Below are 16,262 nucleotides of genomic sequence, written 5' to 3'. Positions count from 1 at the left end.
GGCAGAGGCTTTAACCCACTGAGCCACCCAGGGGCCCTGAGTATGTATTTTAAAATGTTGGTTTTATAAGCTAATATTTCTTGGAGCAAGAGGCTAGGTTTGGTTTTTGGACTTTTTTTTTTTTTTTTTGGTGTTTCTTGTTTTTTGTTTTTGTTTTTTTGCTAGTTCTCAGTACTGATTAACAAAGGGACAGAAAGGAATGCTTGATCACATATTGTTTATCATGGGGACAGGGACACCTATCTGGCCCCAAAACTGTTTAACCAGGAACAGAAATTTATGTTGGTTTCTATTCTTATAGTATTGATGCTCCCCAAAATTGTGCTTCCAAATTATCCTGATAAAAATGTATGATTCTTCTACTTGTTTACCAAGCATTAGAATAAATCATGTTACTGCCACATTGAAATTGCTTATGTACTGGGGCTCTAGAATACAGGAAATCATTGTTGTTACCAAAATCAAATATATCTGCCTCTGGCCATGACCAAAAATTTCTCCTTAGATTTGCTTATTTCTAAATTATAGTCTTGCACAGGTATATCTGATACAGAGGTTAGCTATCAAGTTTTATCTGAGAGAGACAATTCCAAGAGGCAAAGATTTTAGGTTTTCTGGATCTTACTGTAAGGAATTGAATACAAAAGATTGTTTATTTGCTATCTATAGCAAGGATATTCAAAATACAAAATATCCAGAAAATATGACCAACAACTCTATTAAGATTCAACCCCTGTAGGCCTAATAACAACATATACTGTTATCCATTCTTTAAAAAATTACTAATAGCATCAACTACAAAATTAAAAATTGATTATTTCTAGTATAATTCACCTATTTTGTATAAAAAAATAAATAATTTTCTTCATCAAAGTAGAAAAAGTCTAGTCTCATCAACTATTGAATCGAAGCCTGAGTCTGAATCCTTCAATGATAGCCATTTCTCCTTCTGCCATACTCTCTCATCCTGTCTTTGTGTCTCAGTTTGTAAGCTTTGAAGTTAATGACACCAATACACGCTATATAAAATAGCTTGAAAAATGAGAGTAAAACAGATTAGCCAAGATGTATAAACAATATACATGATACAGAAAGGAAGAAAATATGAATATTTCTTTCTGTAAGACCACAGTTGTTGACATTATGGCTTGCCTCTTCATTACCTTTATACATTCCCTCTGTCCCAAGCTTACCAGGGTTCTTTGCTTGAAGAGTTGTATTAGTAAGGATAAGGTTAGGCTTCTGTAACAAAAAGATCCAACAGTAAGTTAGTGACTCAAAGATATTAAAACTCTTTCTTTTATGAGAGAGTACTTATGAGAGTATTCATTCAAGGTAGCATCTGGCAACTTGTGGCTTCTGAGATGCTCCAGCCACTGCCGTTTCTGGCTGGCGGAGAGGAAAATAGGGGTATTCATGGCACAGGATTTACTTTTAAGCAAATAATATAAAAGTGAATATATCACTCTTCGTCACATTACACTGTATGAATGATGGCTGGGAAATAATGTTTCTTGCTGTACCATCACCCAGCCAGAAAGAATAAAGGAGAAAATGCCTTTGGGGTGATTACTAACTTCTTTTTCTTCTACCACATGAAGTGACTCAAAACTTCTCCTCTCTATCCCTGAGCCTGAAAGGCAGAGACCGAGTAAGTGATTTTCCACCAAGACTCAAACTCTCCTCTGAGAGACTGTTCCATTTCCTTGATCAGTGTGTAAGGAGTTAGGAAGCCTACATGTTTGGCTCTCACTAAGCAATGTGTCTGCGAAGCTGTATTTATCAACCATAAAGATGATATTTGCTGCTCCATCTGCAGATAGTGTCTCTGTTTCTTTACTTACTCATTTACTGGATTCTGCATTAAATTATACCAATCTAATCAAAGCCACCATTACCTTTTGTCTGAACTGTCAGAAAGACTTCCTCTTGACACCCTCCCCCATTCCCACCTTGCCGCTTTGAATCTGTTCTTCATATACAGCTAGAGTGATCTTCTTAAACATTGGTTTGATTATATATTGCTGTGTTCAGAATCTCCCAGTGACTTCAGAACATAATCCAAAGTTGTGACATTCCCCCTGATCTCTTTATGTCATATCCTACCATATACTTTCTTGTTCTCTCTGCACAAGCCAGACTGTCCTACTTGCAGTTTCTGGGATACACTAAACCTGACTTTCCTTATGGCTCTTTCCATTTGCTATTCCTTCTGCCTGGAGTTCCCTACTCATAGATAGCCTGGGAGCTTTTTCCCCTACTCCCTTCAGGTCTTTCCTTGAACATGACCTTAACTGTGGGTTTTACTCTGGCTGAACGACATAAACCAGCACCTTCCCCATCTCATATAAACATTTTTTTTTTAACTTTTGAAATAGTTTTTTGAAAAAATTGCCATGTGAAAATTGAAAGTTTATAAAGTTTCCAAAAGAAAAAAGAAAGTTAAGCAGCAGACACAAAGGTAATTTTCATACTTTTTTTTCTATTTGATTTTTTGAAATAGCTGAGATTTTATTTTTCTACCATTCTTGAAGAAAGTCAGGGTAATTTTTTGGCTATTATAAAAGTAAAGTGATATATAGATATAGAAATAGATACAGATGTTGATCCTCCAGACTTCTCTTCTTTCAGTAGTTACTTTCAGGTAAATAGGACTTGTGTTTATGTTTGCATTTCACTATGCATATTCTTCCTCCTAGGAGAACAATTTTAATTTTACAAAGAATGTGTCTTAGCAGAGGGTTAGATGACATCTTTCTGCCAAAGTTAGTGGTATAATTAAAATGTGTATGAGGCAGATAGATGGCAATTGACTCCCTGTGGCTCCCTCTACTATAGATTTCCTAAATCATAGGCCTTTGTTATGACTACAGCAGTTTGTTGCCTTCTCCCTAACTACCTTCTTCACAATTGCATGCACCATGCAAGGCGTGGATTTTGCCTTACTAGCTGCAGGAAAGCAAGATGGAGTTCAAAGTCTGAGTGCCATTTTATACATTTTCTTTAACCGAGGATATACAATAAGATGAAAATTTCAAATTCATGGAAGAGGGCAATGGTTCTCCATTTCTAGTTAGATAAGTTTTAGGAAGTAAAGCAACAGAGTTTTCCAAATAAGCTTAATGTACTCATTTAGCTTTGGATATCACAATTTAATGGAATTTTACTCCAACTCAGTTGTGTCGTGAAAGGTGTCAATTCATAACAGAAGACAGAATTGGATGCTGGTAATTGAACATGAGAGCTATAAAAGCAAAATCATAAAGGCAGAACACCAAAGCTTAGGTCCTTAGAGAGGAGAAAACTTTGGGTGAGTGACCAAGGAAAAAGTGTGTCAGTATTTACTACAGTTGCACAAACATATGACTTAAGCATGAGAATATTCACTCTCGGATATATATGAATGACAGATATGCTGTTCAGAGTGGCATTATGTATAACAGCCAAAATATGGAAAACAATTTAAATATGGGTCCAGAGACAAGAGAGAAATAATAGTGTATTCATGCAATAAAATTATATATAGCAATTAAAACTCATGAATTAGAGCTACATACAACACTATGAATGAATCTCACAAATATAATGATAAGGAAAATAAATCAGACACAAAAGAATCCCTACTGTATGGTTCCAGTTATAGACAATTTCAATATAGGCAGATCTGTAGTGTTAGACATTTGGAATAGTGGTTATCTTTGTGGTGGGTATAATGTGCTATGATTGAGAAAGGTTACATGTAAGGTTCTGGATTGATGCCAATGTCTATTTCTTGACTTCGGTGATGTTTACCAGGGTATTCATACCTAAAAGGTATTCAATGAACTCTATATTTTTTGTTTTGTTTATTATTCTTTGAATGTGTTACACTTCAATAAGAAAAAAAGTTTTTTTTTTTAATAGAATGCGTAGTCTGTTTGAAAGAAGTTAGTGAAGTTCTAGCTAATTCCAGCTAATAGAAATTTTATGGTAGCCCTGTTAAACCTCAATTGTTGCTAAACAGAAGTTACAGCAAATAAATAAATAGATAAATAAACAAACAGACAAACAAACAGCTAAATAAATAAATACTGGCCCCCTCAAGGTACATTAATATAAAATCACAGATAGGGAAACTCCGTTTTTGACTGCAGTCACTTTTGCATACTTTGAGATGGAAATTCCTATCTTGGAAAGGTAACCTCATAGCTGAGAAAAAATGAACTATTTTGGATGCAAAGTGAGGTCAGCACTAGGCAGAGTGTGGAAAAGACAGCAAGAGTGAGCTGAATTGTTCTGCCCAGAAGAATATCAGGAATGGAATTGCGGGAGTTTAAAAGTTAGTGGGTAGGAGATGAAAGTAGAGTGAAACATGCACTTGTGTCTTCAGCACAATTAATGCACACAGCTCAGCCTCTGTTTCCATCTAATTTTGTATGAATCACAGAAAAGGAAACAACTAGAGGAATGTTTGTGTTTTTTTCAATAATATTACTGAAAAAAAACAAACACGTAAAATAATAATACAGGGCTTTCTATTAAACCATGAACTTTGTAACTAGACTATCTGATCATTATTACCAATAGGTACAATTATGAAAATAGGTTATCTTTTGTTCATATAAAAACATTTAAAAATATATTCTAAAATTTTAAAAAACCGTCTTTTATCATTACTATTTAACAATAATAGTATTAACAAAAATTAAGTGCTTACTATTTGTCAGTGTGAGAGTTATGTAGTGATCTCAAATTCAATCGATTATTATTCTGAGAGATGGAATACTATCTAATATTTTCTTCACATATTTGTCTTTTATAATTAAAAATAAACCAAAACACCTTGTACAACTGAAAGGGAATACAAATCTAGCTACCTAAACTTACTTAAATTATACCTGCCTCAACCCTGGCCATTGAGAAGTTAGGGGGCAATGCTTTAAAGACAGTCAGAGATAAAAATAAGGGAGAATGGAGGCCAGAAATGGAGTTACCATTGATGAAAGAGCAAGAGAGAGGGATGAAAAATAAATAGTCTAAAGAAGCAGAAAATAGACTAAATCATCAATATTGCTAAGCTAAGAAGGCCTCATGAAATTAAATTAAAAAAAAAATAAAAAGGATTAGAGGCCATACCACTATCTCTAGGGCAATAACCAAGTAGAACAGGAAAGAAAATGAAAACAGAATTCATACAAATCATAGTGAGTTTGAAGAAGAGAGCCATGAAAATATATTTGGCTCAATCAATAGGTACAGTGAGAAGCTAAATAAGGTAGAAGAAAAGATTGTCAGAAATCATTTTAGTAAGAACATGATTGATACAACCAATTTGAAGTAGAAAGGGAAATACATTACTTTCCATGTTTGTCTTCCAAAGAGAACCATCATAGGGCCAGAAGAATGGAATATGAGGTATGTAAAATATAATTGAGAATAACTCTTATATTCCACACATGAGAGAGAGGGATGAAAGGAAGGTGGAGAAATTACATAAAGCATTATCAAAAGCTTTACCATTCTAAAGAAATTTCATGTGGTTTCTTAGGATTTGACAAGGAGGAGGTTTCCATGAGAAGGGCCAGCAGCTAATGGAAAACGTATTTTCAAATTCATACTGATAAACCAAGGAAAGTGAAGGCAAAACTAATGTAAGGGACTGTCATAGCTTTAGCACTGAGATCCCACTAAAACCTTCAGTCCTGGGCAAACCCTTGGTAGTCAGACCCTACCAGAGGAACTGAGGTAATAGCCATACTTCCTTCCAACAGAGAGATCCCCTCAGCAGGTCGTCTGCTCATTTACAGAGAGTGCTTAATCCACAGAAACCCTTACCTTAATGCCCAAACATATGGATGGAGAAACTCTCTTCTGTACAAAAGCAAGAGGGATAAAAATCCCATGGGCATCTCCTTCTCCCGTAGTATTCTGGATGAGGAAGAAAAGGAGATTGACAGGGAAAGCCAGTGATTAAGATGGAAAAGATCTTCAGCAAGGGCCTTTTCAAGCACCATTGGAAACATTTCAGCTTCTTCCTGCCAACCTTGGAGACAAACACACATAAGCACACACACTACCCATATATGCTTTTATTATGATTATTTGCTCTTGACAGGGAAAGGGATTGACAAAGAGATTAACTAACTTGTCTCCCTTTCACAGTTATTATAATCAGAATCAGAATTTGAATGTGGTCCACGTGGCTCCAAAAGTGTGTATCCTTAATTGCTCTGCAGCGCTGTTGAAAGAAACAAAAAAGATACTTTTGCTTTGAAAACAGGGTTTTTGGCCAACTGACAGCGTGTAAAAGAAAGAAACTTAAGTTTTTCCATCCACTGTTCTCACCCCCCACCCCATGTAACTCTGGCTGCACCTTACTTGCTTGAAGCTCCAGGCTCCTGCTAAGCTAGCACTACTGTTGTCTCTCTCCAACGGCCCTCATGATCATGTACTGGGACCTCATCAGCCGTGATAAGATGTTTACCATCTACAGTATCTGAGAGATCATGGTCAGGCTGGGGCTGGAGGTGGAGGTTAAGGTGGTCAGTACAACAGAGGATAACACTGATGACTCACTCATGGGTGGAAATGCCTCCACTGAAGACCCCGAGGGTGAAGGTATGGAAAGTGCAGTAATCACTGGGGTTGATATTTATTGAGAACTTACAGGAAACCACCTTCAAAAAAGAAGCCTACAAGAAGTACATCAAAGATTACATGAAATCAGTCAAAGGCAAACAGAGGCCAGAAAGCGTAATGATGGGGGCTACAGACCAGACCAATCATGTCTTTGCTAATTTCAAAAACTACCAGTTCTTTATTGGTGAAATGAAAACCTGAATCCAGATGGCATGGTTGCTTTGCTGGACTACTGTGAGGACAGTTGTGGCTCCATATATAATTTTCGTTAAGGATGGTTTATGAAATGCAAAAATGTTAATGAATTTGGTTGTTATTTTGGACGTTATCACCTGTTGTCATAACTGACTACTGCTCTTCATCCACGCAATAACCAGGACTTAGGCAAATGGGACTGATGCCTTCTTGAGCGTTTCATTTATTTTGACCTTGATTTATTTGCAGCAGAGGCATTGTTTTTAAGGAAAAAAAAAAGTCACGTAGGTTATCTAAAAATAAAATGCATTTAAAACTCAAAAAAAAAAAAGAAAGAAAGAAGAAAGAAAAGAAAAGGAAAGAAACTTAGGGAAAAACCTCCCTGAGGAGCCTTAGGCTTCTTTATAAAATCCTAGTGTTAATGGTACTTAGTAATTCATTTTCTAAAAGCTAAAATGAGTAGAGTTTTAATACTTATATTTTGTGAAAGGTAGAACTCATTACTTGTTGGAGAATGTGAAAACTAGTATAGTTAAAAAAAAAATAGAGGCATTCAGGAAAGTAATGAATTCTAATAGGATATGCCAGGCTTGTACTAACAGGGTTCATTCTATTTCTTTCACTCAGGAATGATTAAATATCTGACCAATGTTATGTAAAGTTTGTTTATGTTTTCAATGAAACACTGTTTTAGAAAGATATTATTTATTTATTTTCAAGAGATAGAGCAGAAGCAGGGAGAAGAGGCAGAAGCCCACTCCCTGCTAAGCAGGGAGCCCAATATGGGACTTAATCCCGGGACCCTGGGATCATGACTTGAGCAAAAGGCAGCCACTTAACCCTCTGAGCCACCCAGGAGCCCTTCAATCAAACATTTTTTAACCTACAATCTTCAGTGCTGTATTTACCACAGTTGGTAGATGAAAACAAGACATTTCTTTTTGCCTGAAAAAAGCTTATAACTTAATTAGGAATAAAACATACTTGAGGAAAACCTGAAGAGCAATTTTCAATTAACAACATATGCAAAGCAAAGCAATCAGAACATGTAATATAGTCAATATATAATAATTGAAAAAATTCCCTTCAAAACAAACAAAGCATGATTACCAATATCATGTGAAATACCACAATACTATGTTCTGGTCACCAATTCAATGAGATCCCACAAAATGAATGCAAAAGAAAACAGACCAGTTTACGTTTTGATTCAAGCATAACAAATCCTAGAACTCAAGAGATACAATAAGAAAAACTGGTGATTTAAGTCCTAAAGAGCAAACCAATTTTATTTGTCATGCTAAAACTTAATTGCTTCCTTCACCAAGTCCCTGTGATATACTCATCTTATCTAACCTCCTGCTCCTTAGATAATCACACTGTATTTTTATATCATTCACTGGAACTTATTTCCATAAATGGTTAAATTATTTTCCTGAGAAAGCTTAATTTCCTAATGCTTATTAAAGCTCAATGGAACTTTTTCATTACCAGAACTTTGAGAGGTGTAATGAGGATTCCAAGTAAAATCAATTGTGTGCTGGATGTGCAATTATTGGGATCTTTAGCATATATGCAATAAGTAAATAAGAAGAGTCTTGCTGTGAAGGGATTCAAAATAAAATAAATGATGGAACTGCAATTGAGGAAGCAGATTATTTCTCACCAGGTGTTGTGGGAATATGGAACCACACTATAGTTTTTTGGTTTTTTTGTTTGTTTGTTTTGTTTTGTTTTTACTGCATATTCTCTGAAACAATTGGAAAATGCCCCAGGAATAACATTAAGACAAATAATTTATAACACACAAATCATTAAACCATAAGCAACTTCATTAAGTAGCTTCCCATTGGTAGCCTGAACTAAAACAGCTGGCCTGACGGTTGGATATTGAAGAAAAAATAAAATTCCTTTTGCAGTCTGAAACCCTTCTTGCAGATTTATAATGAGTTCTTTTATTTAAAGTGACCAGAGGAAAACAAGCCAGCCTAATTAATGCTAACAATTGGGGTCTGAGAAAATTCCAATCAGATATTTGCTTTAAAAGGGCCCTGGATGTTTTATGATAATAATTAATAAAAATAATAATATAGCTAGTATTTACTGCTCACTTACTAAGTGCCAAACACTATTCACTATTTTCAATGTTTTATTTCTTTTAATTTATTTAGTGTTCATGAAAATTCTGTAAATAATAACAGGGCTGGGGTGCTTGGGAGGCTCAGTCAGTTAAGTATCTGACTCTTAATTTCAGCTCAGTTCAGATTTGTGTAGGGCTCTATTCTCAGCATAGAGTCTACCTGAGATTCTCTGCCTCTCCCTCTGTCCCTCTCCCCAACTATCTCTTGTGTTCTCTCTCTCTCTCTCTCTCTCAAATAATAAAATAAATAAAATCTTAAAAAAGTTATCAGGGCAGACTGTATAATTTGAGTGGTACAGTGCAAAATGGAAGTGCAAAGTCTTTTGTTAAAGAAGGATGAAGAAAAATGTGTTTTCTTTCTTTAGCAGTCTCTCTTTTGCCCTGTCATGGAGGGTTTTTTTTTTTTTTTAATTTTCTATTTAATGTTGGACATTCTTGTACATGGGGAATCAAGCCTGATTATTATCCTCCTCTTAAAGATGTGGCAACTGAGGACAAGGAATACAAAACTTTCACTAGACATGAAAGTTGATTTAGAGAGGGGCACATGATGCATTCAGAGCCAATGGAACATGATGAGACTTTGTTGGGCATCCTGGAAAGAAGATTCTCTTTTCTTGTTGGACTTGAACATCAGAAGATATGAGGTGTGTAGCTGTAGCCACTATCATCCTTTCATGTGAAGCTGAGTCTAAAAGCAATGAAATAGGAGACAGAACCAAAAGAAGGCAGCAGAAGCTGTATATGTGAGATATTTTGAATTCCTGGTCAAGATACATCTTTCTTCAGATTTCCCAGTCATATTATTCCATAAATCCTGTGTGTGGTTGATTCTAGCTTTAGGTAAGTTCTAGGTCTGTCTGAGGCAAAAAATGATCTCCTCTCCCATAAAAACTATACAGATCCTAATCCAGAACATATCGAGTGTGATTAAGATAGAGACCTTAAAAACAGGAGATTTCCCTGTGTTATTCAGGTGGGCACAAAGTAATAACAAGGGTCCATATAAGAGGGAGAGGGAGGCAGGATGCTCAAAGTCATACGAGTTGTGATGATTGATAGAGAGGTTGGAATGATGTGGGGCCATGAAACCAAAGTTTCAGTAGAAGAATTCAAGCAGTCTCTAGAAACTGGAAAAGGCAAGGAAATGGATTTCCTCTAGAATCTCTAAAAGGAACTCTGCTGATCTATTTCAGACTTCTGACCTCCAGAACTCTAAAATAATAAATTTATGTTGTTTCAAGCCACTTAGTTTATGGTAATTTGTTATAGCAGCAATAGGAAACTAATATAATATCTCTTGCAGAAAGAGTCCTCACACGCCTTTAGACCAGGATACAGTGTAGAAAGTCATGATTTATTTAAATATGAAAGAAAAAAGTGGAGAACTTTCTGTCAGTAACCAAAACATAAATGTGTTTTTCTTTTTCTATGTTTGTCTGTCAAAATATACTTCCAGGAAGATGGCTATCAATTGCCATTTCACTATTAGTATTTGATTATAATTTTGCCCAATATGCAAACTTTTTCCTGTTCTGAAGAATTTATTGTCAGTACTGCTTTTAGAACAAGCTGTAATATCTAGTGATACAGTCACTTAGAGAAATTCTAAAGTTTCAGGAACAGACTCATTAGAACAGGTATGCTCAACTTTTCTTTTGTTCCCTGCACCCCTGAGGAATATATACCAGAAACAGTGAATTTCAAGCATGTGGGCCTGCTCTCTTCCCGCTCCCATTGTGAATCTCATCATTAGCAGTAACAGCTTTATGTGGTCTTTGCATCAACATGAGAGCAGAGAAGTGTAGAGCCCTGTCTCTGTTAACTCGGCTACAGATGAAAAAATTCAGAATGTGTACATACTTAGAATCTTACCTTGAGTGTTAACCAAGTTCCCTGATGGTAATGTCTGAAGGATTATTGCTACGAATATATTTGCATGAAGGATGCAGAAGACTGCTCATAAAAAACCCGTCCTCAGGAAAGAGCTCCCTATGTCTTGTATGAGGAGAGAGGCAGTCCTAATGATATCATGGGATGTTTCACTCAATTTTGTTTTCTGGTCCATCCCCATGGGTTGGGATCCTGTTCTGTAAAGGAAGAAGCTACAACTCCTAAAAGAATGAAATGGCATGGAATATCTTCAGAGGAAATAAACATGAGAAAGTACTAATATAAACTGGAGCATTGGTACTGTCACTGCAGAGTTCAGTCTTCAGCAGAGAGCCTTGTTAATACTCATCTTTGCTACACTGATGGCTGAAGTGCTTCAGGCCCAGGCAGGATGGAACCCAGCTTGTAGGAGGAGAGTGGGGTGGAAATCCACTGAGGTGCCCAGGGCACACAGCAACAATAACAGCAGAAGCTAAGATAAGACAGTGAAGCGAAGAAGCCGGTTCTGTCCTTGAGAGGACGTGGTGGGGGAGGGGAGATAACCTTAAGGTTTCAGCAGTTTTTCGTTTTGTTTTTTGTTTTTTTTTTTTTAAAGGTTTTCTTTATTTGACAGAGAGAGACATAAGAGAGAGGGAACACAAGCAGGTCAAGTGAGAGAGGGAGACGCAGTCTCCCCGCTGAGCAGGGAGCCCGATGTGGAGCTCCATCCCAGGACCCTGGGATCATGACCTGAGCTGAAGGCAGACACTTAATGACTGAGTCACCCAGGCACCTCGGTTTCACAGTTTTTAATGAGAAACAGAAACAATATATATTCCTATGAATATATATATAGCTTGCTACTATGCATGAGGCTTGAGTTTTTCTTGTAAGGACCAAATGAAATACAATTACTGATATGTGTTTTTGTCCTTTCTTCTAATTTACCTTCCCATATGCCTGCAAACAACCGAAGTCCACCCCAACCCTGAATCTCTCTGGTATATGTATATAGGCATACCCTTTTATTTGAGTCCTTGAATTTTAGCCATTCATACTTGTTTATTACTTGAAGGAGGACTTATTACAAATAGTAGCAGCAACATAAGAATAAACTATGAAAACTAAGGCAGAGAGTGGTTTCCACTCCAAGGGTAGGAATGGGTAAACCTTGTTCATAGTAAGGCAAGAGAATTTGTCCAAAGTCAAAGATACTTTGTACAAGGCAGAGGGAGAAAGTGGCAGTGAGTAGGTGTGTGTTGCTGAAGGCTGGTTGGTGATAGTGAGAAAGAAGGGCAGGAAAAATTAGCTGATATTTTCCCATGTGTAAACCAAATTTGTTGTTGTTAGTAATAATGAGTTAACACTCTTGCACAGTCAGAGATCCCATAAAAGCACAGCATGAGGCCTCTAAGGCTATGTCTACTAGAAGCAAAGTGATATCATACCAGGCAAGGAGGAATAGAGATCCAAGAGCCAACAACGTCTTAGGACCTGACATGGTGCCCATTCCTCTCTTGTTTGTTAGTAAAATCTCCTTTCATATATTGCAGGTACTTAAAGATCGCTTAAAAGGGAAAAAAATAGGTTAAAAGAAAAAAAGAAGCAAGGAAGGAAGAAAAAACAAGATGACTTTAAAGTTCCCCTCATCTTGACTAAACTTTAGATAGGCTCTTTTGACAGTAGGCCCCTGACCTTGCTTTTCTTAGAGCATTTACTTAAGAAAACTTGTAATTGTAAATTCTTTCTCTTTCCTCTTTGAAATATAAATTGTCTGCAACCCCAGTAATGTCTTTCTCCAGGTCCTGATAGCCATCCTTTTTGAAATATAATCATTAAGAAGAATAGGGCCCATATCTCTTAGTTTCTGAGGGAGAGTAGGAGCTGAACTTTGATGAGCGACAATTAACAAACACAGGTAGCCTAATCATATTGGCCAGCCTCCCCACTAATGTTCTCCAGTATTTTTCCACTCATTACAACTCATTACAACTCATTACAGCCTTTAAAAAATCCTCCCACCTTTTTGTTTCAGCGAAGTTGAATTAAATCTTTCTCTCCTTTCTCTCCTACTGAAATAGTCCTGACCTCTATTATAGTCTTGAATAAAGTCTTCCCTTGCTTTTTACTGGTCTGGTGCATTTTTTCTTTTACACAGGAAGGAAGTATTCTAATTCATAATTGAGAGGTCTGGGGTCACACTTTCCATAACTTTGGCTCGGTTCTTAGCTCTGTGTATTCATTCTGTTCTTATTTAATTGAAATATTGGCTGAATTTAGTCCCACAGATTTCTCTTAAATGCTAGGAGAGTTGCATCTTCAGAGCAATTGTAAGAAATAGACACAGAAATATAAATAGACACAGAAATATCTCAACTAGGTAGAGCATGTGTCCTCTCTTTTGTTTGCCTTTTCCCAAGCTGTACGCCTGGCCATCAGGCTGAATAAAAACTCAGCAAATTTTTATTGATCAGTTGCTCTATGCCATGTGCTATGAGAAGCCTCATGTATTATCTCCCAAATTTTAAATAATTTCACATTATGGTACACACTTTTCCAAATTAGAATATTTTGTGACCCTTTAGAGAGAGATGAAGCAACATATGTTTTTTATAAAGGTAATTTCTAAAAAAATTTGCTTTACCAAAGTATGACTGACATTTAATGAGCTGTACATATTTAATGAATATAACTCAATGAGTCTGGGAATATATATACATCCGTGAAACTATCATTACCATCAAGGCCATAAATATACCTGTCATCTCCAAAAGTTTCCTCCCATCCTTATTATTATTATCATTTATTTTTGTGTGTGTGGCTAGAGCAGTTAACATAAAATCTACCTTCTTAACCAATTTTAATTATACACACAGTCTTGGGGGGAAAATGTTTCCTCTATGATTCAAGGTTCTTCTGACTGGTTGGTTGAAGAATTAAGTTGATGTGAGATAGAGTAACAGGAGTTAATCAAATTCAATTACATGCTTATGAGGAATCCACATATACATAAAAAATTCCAAAGACAGTCAGGCAAATTGAGGTATATATTTCATTCTGGATTAAGAAGAAGGGGGTGGTGCTCCAGGGCCACAAAAGCAAGGAAGGCAATTCACAGAAAGAATGAAAGAGTATGGTACACAAATGTTTGCGGGGTCATTCAGAAACAATGGTACTGGAGAGGACTTTGATCAAAGAGGCCTTGCTCTGTTCCTCCCCACCTACCATACCAGTTCATATTATACTATAGTGATTTATGGTGATAGCTCCCTTCCTGAAACAAGTTCTCTATCTAAATTTTTTTAGGCACTTGAGGGTGGGGGAGGCAAAAATAAAAGTTTCTTAAGTCTTCTGTCCCTTAAAAAGAATCAGCCTAAAATAATCCACATGCCAAAGAGACATAGTTTGGGTGGCAAATTTTGTTATATACTAGCTGTAGGCACTGTGTTATATAGTAGATCTCTAGAGCATTTTTTTTTTACCCCACTTTCCTTGAACTTATTTATCTTGAATAATTGAAATTTTATACTCATTGACAGTCACCTCTCCATTTTCCCTTCCTCCAGCTGCTGGCAACCACCATTATACTTTCTGCCTCTGAATTTGACGATTTTAGATTCCAGACATAAATGAGATCACACAGTATTTGTTTTGCTTTGGTCAGGTTTATTCATTTAATATAATGTTGTGTTGGTCCACCCATGTTGTCACAAATAGCATTATTTTCTTCTTCTTTTAAGACTGAATAATATTCCATTTTATGTATATATTATATCTTGGCTATTGTGGATAATGCTATAGTGAACATGGGAGTGCAGATATCTCTTTGAGATCCTGATTTCAATTCTTAAACTAATACATTCTTAATCTAATGGAGTGACATCCAACTGTTAATAAAATCAAGGAGTGCCTCTATTTGAGAGGCAGGTTGCATAAAATATCTATCTGTAAAATACTGTATAGACAACTATGGGATCAATCCTCCCCACAAGTGAGAAATACTATGATGCATTATTAAAAATGTCTACATTACTGACAAAGGATCTGGAAACATTTTCCTATAATGCCCCACTCTTCTGAATTTATTCCTCTTATTTTCTATGACAAGGAAATGAGAGTGGTTATCAGCTTGGCATTTTGTTGATTAAATCAAGTTCCCATAGGAATGCAAGTCAAAAATATTTTCCCCCAAAGGAAACCTTTAATAGCCTATCATTCATGTTTAAGGAGAGAAATAAAGAATAGAAAAAAAACAAACAAACTACATTTTGTAAGAGGAAGATAAAATTCCATTGTGTTCAAGTATTTGAAGCATAAATACTGAATTCTGAAATTCTGAAATCCACTGTCACTTAATCACTCTGCTCTATAGGAGTAAACTGTTCCCTTTTTTTTTTTTATTTGTTTATTTTCAGCATAACAATGTTCATTGTTTTTGCACCACACCCAGTGCTCCACGCAGTATGTGCCCTCCCTATTACCTACCACCTGGTTCCTCAAACTCCCCCCCCCCCCCCCCCCCCCCGCCCCTTCAAAACCCTCTGGTTGTTTTTCAGAGTCCATAGTCTCTCATGGTTCATCTCCCCTTCCAGTTTCCCTCAACTCCCTCTCCTCTCCATCTCCCCATGTCCACCGTGTTCTTTGTTATGCTCCACAAATAAGTGAAACCATATGATACTTGACTCTCTCTGCTTGACTTATTTCACTCAGCATAATCTCTTCCAGTCCCGTCCATGTTGCTACAAAAGTTGGGTATTCATCCTTTCTGATGCAGGCATAATACTCCATCGTGTATATGGACCACATCTTCCTTATCCATTCATCCGATGAAGGGCATCTTGGTTCTTTCCACAGTTTGGCAACCATGGCCATTGCTGCAATAAACACTGGGGTACAGATGGCTCTTCTTTTCACTACATCTTTATCTTTGGGGTAAATACCCAGCAGTGTAATTGCAGGGTCATAGGGAAGCTCTATTCTTAATTTCTTGAGGAATCTCCACACTGTTCTCCAAAGTGGCTGCACCAACTTGAATTCCCACCAACAGTGTAAGAGGGTTCCTCTTTCTCCACATCCTCTCCAACACACGTTGTTTTCTGTCTTGCGAATTTTGGCCATTCTAACTGGTGTTAGGTGGTATCTCAATGTAGTTTTAATTTGAATCTCCCTGATGGCTAGTGATGATGAAAAAATGTTCACATTTTTTCATGTGTCTGATAGCCATTTGTATGTCTTCATTGGAGAATTGTCTGTTCATATCTTCTGCCCATTTTTTGATATGATTATCTGTTTTGTGTGTGTTGAGTTTGAGGAGTTCTTTATAGATCCTGGATACCAACTTTGTCTGTACTGTCATTTCCAAATATCTTCTCCCATTCCGTGGGTTGCCTCTTTGTTTTGTTGACTGTTTCCTTTGCTGTGCAGAAGCTTTTGATCT

At 36.6% G+C, this 16,262-nt stretch overlaps 1 pseudogene; it reads left to right on the top strand.

Moving 5' to 3' along the window:
* Positions 1-6,419: 6,419 nt before the first annotated feature.
* On the top strand, positions 6,420-6,903 carry LOC123926155 (annotated as a pseudogene).
* Positions 6,904-16,262: the final 9,359 nt, after the last annotated feature.

Source organism: Meles meles, chromosome 15, assembly GCF_922984935.1.
Source record: "Meles meles chromosome 15, mMelMel3.1 paternal haplotype, whole genome shotgun sequence".
NCBI classification, from domain to species: Eukaryota; Metazoa; Chordata; class Mammalia; order Carnivora; family Mustelidae; genus Meles; species Meles meles.
This window is presented reverse-complemented; position numbering and strand designations above follow the sequence as displayed.